Source organism: Chiloscyllium plagiosum, chromosome 46, assembly GCF_004010195.1.
Source record: "Chiloscyllium plagiosum isolate BGI_BamShark_2017 chromosome 46, ASM401019v2, whole genome shotgun sequence".
NCBI lineage: Eukaryota > Metazoa > Chordata > Chondrichthyes > Orectolobiformes > Hemiscylliidae > Chiloscyllium > Chiloscyllium plagiosum.
The window spans coordinates 4,938,279-4,944,278 of NC_057755.1; positions in this window are offsets into that span (position 1 = coordinate 4,938,279).

Below are 6,000 nucleotides of genomic sequence, written 5' to 3' on the forward strand. Positions count from 1 at the left end.
AACAGGCTAGGGGTGTTTTCCCTGGAGCGTCGGAGGCTGAGGGGTGACCTTATAGAGGTTTATAAAATTATGAGGGGCATGGATAGGATAAATAGACAAAGTCTTTTCCCTGGGGTCGGGGAGTGCAGAACTAGAGCACATAGGTTTAGGGTGAGAGGGGAAAGATATAAGGAGACCTAAGGGGCAACATTTTCACGCAGAGGGGTGTGCATGTATGGAATGAGCTGCCAGAGGACGTGGCGGAGGCTGGTACAATTGCAACATTTAAGAGGCATTTGGATGGGTATATGAACACGAAGTGTTTGGAGGGATATGGGCCGGGTGCTGGCAGGTGGGACTAGGTTCGGTTGGGGTATCTGGTCGGCATAGATGGGTTGGACTGAAGGGTCTGTTTCCATGCTGTACGTCTCTATGACTCTATGACAGTCTTCTGTGATTTCTGCTACTCCACCAATCATCCTGTCATCTGCAAACTTGCTGATCATACCAACAGTGCCCTCTTCCAGGTCGTTTATGTATGTTACAAACAACAGTGGCACCAGCACTGACCACTGTGGAACACAACCGGTCACCTTTCTCCATTTTGAGCAACTCCCTTCAGCGACTACTCTCTGTCTCCTGTTGCACAACCAGTTCTTAACCACCTCACTAGAACACCCTGCAGAATATGTGACAGCATGTTCTCCATTTGTTTACCATGGGAAACCTTATCAAACGCCGGACTAAAGTCCATGTCTATGACATCTACTGTCCTTCCTCCATCTATCAGCTTGGTCGCTTCCTCAAAGAACTCTATTAAGTTGGTAAGGCGTGGTCTCTTCCGCACAAAATCATGTTGCCTATCACTGATAAGCCCATACTTTTTCAAATATAAATCGATGTCATCCCTCAGTACCTTCCACAGCAACTTTCCCACCATTGCCATCAGGCTCACTGGTCCGTAGTTACACGGAATTTCCATACTACCTTTCTTGTACAGGGGACAAAATAATTAACCCTCCAGTCCTCTGGAACCTCACCTGTGTTTAAGGATGCTACAAAGATATCTGTCATGGTCCCAATTATTTCCTCTATCGCCTGCCTCGGCAACCTGGCAGAGATCCCATCAGGTCGTGGGGATTTGTCCTCCTTAACATATATTCGCTACTTATGTCAACGTGATCCGGAGTAACCAAACTTCTATATCTCTAATTTCAAAATTCATCATGTCCCCCTCCTCAGTGAACACTGATACAAAAGTAATCATTCAAAGTCTCACCCATTTTCTCAGGTTCGACATATAGCCTTCTTTCCTTATCCTTTAGTGGACCAGTCCTTTCTCTAGTTACCCGCTTGCTTCTTATATAAGAATAAAAGTCTTTGGGATTCACCTGAATTCTGCTTGCTAAAGTTATTTCATGTCTCGTTTTTGCCTGCACGATTCCTCGTTTAAGACTGATCCTATTCTCCCAATATTCCTCCATGGCCTGTTTTGTTCTTAGCTGCTTGGACCTTATGTATGCTTCCCTTTTCTTCTTGACTAGTCGTATTATTTCTCCTGGAGCGTCGGAGGCTGAGGGGTGACCTTATAGAGGTTTATAAAATTATGAGGGGCATGGATAGGATAAATAGACAAAGTCTTTTCCCTGGGGTCGGGGAGTGCAGAACTAGAGCACATAGGTTTAGGGTGAGAGGGGAAAGATATAAGGAGACCAAAGGGACAACTTTTTCACGCAGAGGGGTGTGCATGTATGGAATGAGCTGCCAGAGGACGTGGTGGAGGCTGGTACAATTGCAACATTTAAGAGGCATTTGGATGGGTATATGAACAGGAAGGGTTTGGAGGGATATGGACCGGGTACTGGCAGATGGGACTAGGTTCGGTTGGGGTATCTGGTCGGCATGGATGGGTTGGACTGAAGGGTCTGTTTCCATGCTGTACGTCTCTATGACTCTATGACAGTCTTCTGTGATTCCTGCTACTCCACCAATCATCCTGTCATCTGCAAACTTGCTGATCATACCAACAGTGCCCTCTTCCAGGTCGTTTATGTATGTTACAAACAACAGTGGCCCCAGCACTGACCACTGTGGAACACAACCGGTCACCTTTCTCCATTTTGAGCAACTCCCTTCAGTGACTACTCTCTGTCTCCTGTTGCACAACCAGTTCTTAACCACCTAACTAGAACACCCTGCAGAATATGTGACAGCACGTTCTCCATTTGTTTACCATGGGAAACCTTATCAAACGCCGGACGAAAGTCCATGTCTATGACATCTACTGTCCTTCCTCCATCTATAAGCTTGGTCGCTTCCTCAAAGAACTCTATTAAGTTGGTAAGGCGTGGTCTCTCCCGCACAAAATCATGTTGCCTATCACTGATAAGCCCATTCTTTTCCAAATATAAATCGATGTCATCCCTCAGTACCTTCCACAGCAACTTTCCCACCATTGCCATCAGGCTCACTGGTCCGTAGTTACACAGAATTTCCATACTACCTTTCTTGTACAGGGGACAAAATAATTAACCCTCCAGTCCTCTGGAACCTCACCTGTGTTTAAGGATACTACAAAGATATCTGTCATGGTCCCAATTATTTCCTCTATCGCCTGCCTCGGCAACTTGGCAGATATCCCATCAGGTCGTGGGGATTTGTCTTCCTTAACATATATTCGCTACTTATGTCAACGTGATCCGGAGTAACCAAACTTCTATCTCTAATTTCAAAATTCATCATGTCCCTCTCCTCAGTGAACACTGATACAAAGTAATCATTCAAAGTCTCACCCATTTTCTCAGGTTCGACATATAGCCTTCTTTCCTTATCCTTTAGTGGACCAGTCCATTCTCTAGTTACCCGCTTGCTTCTTATATAAGAATAAAAGTCTTTGGGATTCACCTGAATTCTGCTTGCTAAAGTTATTTCATGTCCCGTTTTTGCCTTCACGATTCCTCGTTTAAGACTGATCCTATTCTCCTAATATTCCTCCATGGCCTGTTTTGTTCTTAGCTGCTTGGACCTTATGTATGCTTCCCTTTTCTTCTTGACTAGTCGTATTATTTCTCCTGTCATCCACGGTTCATGAATCTTGTTTTTCCTATCCTTTGGTTTCAAGGTGACATGCCTAATCTGCACTATCTTTAGCTTATCTTTGAAAGTCTCCCACATATCAAATGTGGACTTCCTTTCAAATAGCTGCCCCCAATCCACATTTCCTAGCTTCTGCCTAATTTTGATTCATTGGCTTTGGCTCAGTTTAGTACTCTTCCCTTTAGACCACAATCACCTTTGTCTATGCGTATTGTAAGAGTTATGGAATTGTGGTCACTGTACCCAAGGAAATCCCCCACCACGACTTCTACCACCTGGCCTGGCTCATTCCCCAACACCAGGTCCAATATGGCGCCTTTCCTCGTCGGACTATTGAAATACTGCTCTGGAAAATTCTCCAGACCTCTGACACTAAGTGTATCACAGTCAACGTCGGGAAAATTAACATCTCCTATCACCATCACCCTGTTGCATCTACATCTTTCCATAATCTTTTGACTTATTTTCTCTTCTACCTCATACTCATATTAGGGATGCCTGTAATATAGCCCCAACAATATAACTGCACCCTTCCTATTTCTCAATTCCACCCATAATGCCTCACGACTCAAGCGCTCCATAGTGTCCTCCATTAGCGTAGCCGTGATACCTTCCCTTGCCAGCAATACAACTCCGCCACCCGCCCCTTTTACTTCTCTCCCTTTCCTATCTGAAGCGTCTATATCTTGGAGCATTTATTTGCCAATCATGCCCTTCCTTCAACAAAGTATCTGTGATTGCAATAATGTAATACTCCAAAATACCAATACAAGCCATACGTACATCTGCCTTTCTCACTATACTCCTTGCATTAAAGTATATGCACTTCAGGCCACCAGTCATTTTGCATTCATTTCCTCTCTGCCTACTCTTCCCCTTAATAATGCTAACTCTATGATTCTTATAGTCTCCAGTTTCCACCTCGCTGTCTACCTGTCTTCTCTTCTCGTTCCCAGCCCTCTGCCACATTAGTTTAAAACCTCCCCAACAGCAGCAGCAAAAACTCCCCCAAGGACATTGGTTCGAGTTTGGTTCAAGTGGAGACCGTCCAATTTGTAATAGTACCACCTGCCCCAGAACTGGTCCCAATGTTCAACCAATCTGAACCCTTCCCTCTTCCACTACCCCTGAAGCCACGTGTTCATCCTGCCTATTTTTTCATTTCTACGCTGGCTCGCACGTGGCGCTGGTAGTAATCCCGAGATCAGTACCTTTGAGTCCTCCTTTTTGACTTCTCTCCCAGTTCCCTGAGTTCTGTTTTCAGGACCTCATCTTGTTCTTTACTTATATCGTTGGTGCCGATATGCACCAAGGCCAAGGCTGTTCACCCTCCCATTTAATGAACCGAAACCTGCAATCTATTCTAAAAGACGAAAGACTTAACAACAATCTAGGTTTGTTCAATGTATCATTTCAGTTGCATGACCTTGAAAGGTTTTGCTATAAATTCTGTGTCTTATGGTCCTGCTTGATAGCCACCTAATGAAGGAACAGGGCTCCGAAAGCTAGTGCTCTCAAACAAACCTGTTGGACCATAACCTGTTGTTGTATGAGTTTTAACTTTGAAAGGTTGAGACAGAGGCATTCTGAAGAAATTAGGTGGGATTGCGAGGAAAATTTCCTTTCTATCTTATTGTATTGAATACATCTCCTATAAATATAGCTTTAAATCACGCGTCGAATATGAACTGGCGTAGTCATTTTTCAATTATCAATATTCTATTATACCACATTCATGCATTTCTTTTTACTTCAAAAATATATTTCATCCATTTGAAAGACCTTCATATAGAAATAGTCACAAATGTAGGATGGTTCTGTACAACAGCATGACAAGGGACAAAGAAAGGAGTTTGTCTCGCTCCAAAAAGCCAAAGACATCTCTTACACATAAAGGCAATACTTAAGTGCATTTGAGGCACTGGAAGGATCCCATAATTGAATGGAGCTTCATCGTGCATTGGCTGAAAGACCTTTAAATGGTGTTCTTTCGCCACTGCACCATGGAGGCATCTGCCTCAAGCTATCGCGTGGCCCTCACAAAATGAGGCATCTGCCTCAAGCTATCGCGTGGCCCTCACAAAATAGTTCTGGACCTTGGAATGTGCCCATCTGCAACACTTGGTCAGGATCAACTCCTTGTTCTGGAAGACCAACAAGTTTTGGACACATCGATGAGCGTCTTTTTATCAACCTCTTGGTCCTCCAGGCGCAGTCGATGTCTGTTGCAGACTTGGCAAAGGCAAATTCCAGAAGGAGATGTGTGATAGTCTGTAGTCTCCACACTCCCACACCCCCAACAGCTTCGAGGGCAGCGTGTGGTGGTACAGATCCACCGGGCATATATGTGGATTCTGACAGGCAGTATTCTTCTCGACACTAACCATGGCATGTCTTGGTAATTGTTTGAAAAATGCTGCTGTTGAGGCATTCTACCAAGTGAATCTGACAGCCTGCCCAGGGAACCGCGCGACAGAACCCACACTCAGATTTTTCCGAAGGGTCTCATGAAAGCTACCTACTCTCCACTTCCTGAGAGACTGTGGTCAAAGGTGTTTCTCTTTGCATGAGGGGCAGGTGATAAGGAGCGATCCATCTACCTGGAGCATTCGGTGGCGATGAGACCAAGTCCATCTTTCGCAACACTCTGTCCTCATTTTTTTTTAAATTTCAGAAACATACTTTATTCATAAAAGTATCTTCATGGACGCAAATAGTCACTAAAGTAGTTCGTTTCTGTACACTAGCGTATGGATTTTCTTGCAAAAATATACGTTCTTCATAAAAATACATCCTTATGTACATGTACAATTAACGAAGGTGTTCACATCTATACACTCTTTACATACAGAGAAGAAATGAAGCCTTGATGTTCACCATTCTCTGTGTTTGCAATCAACCTCTTGGCATTTTAGCTGAAGCAAC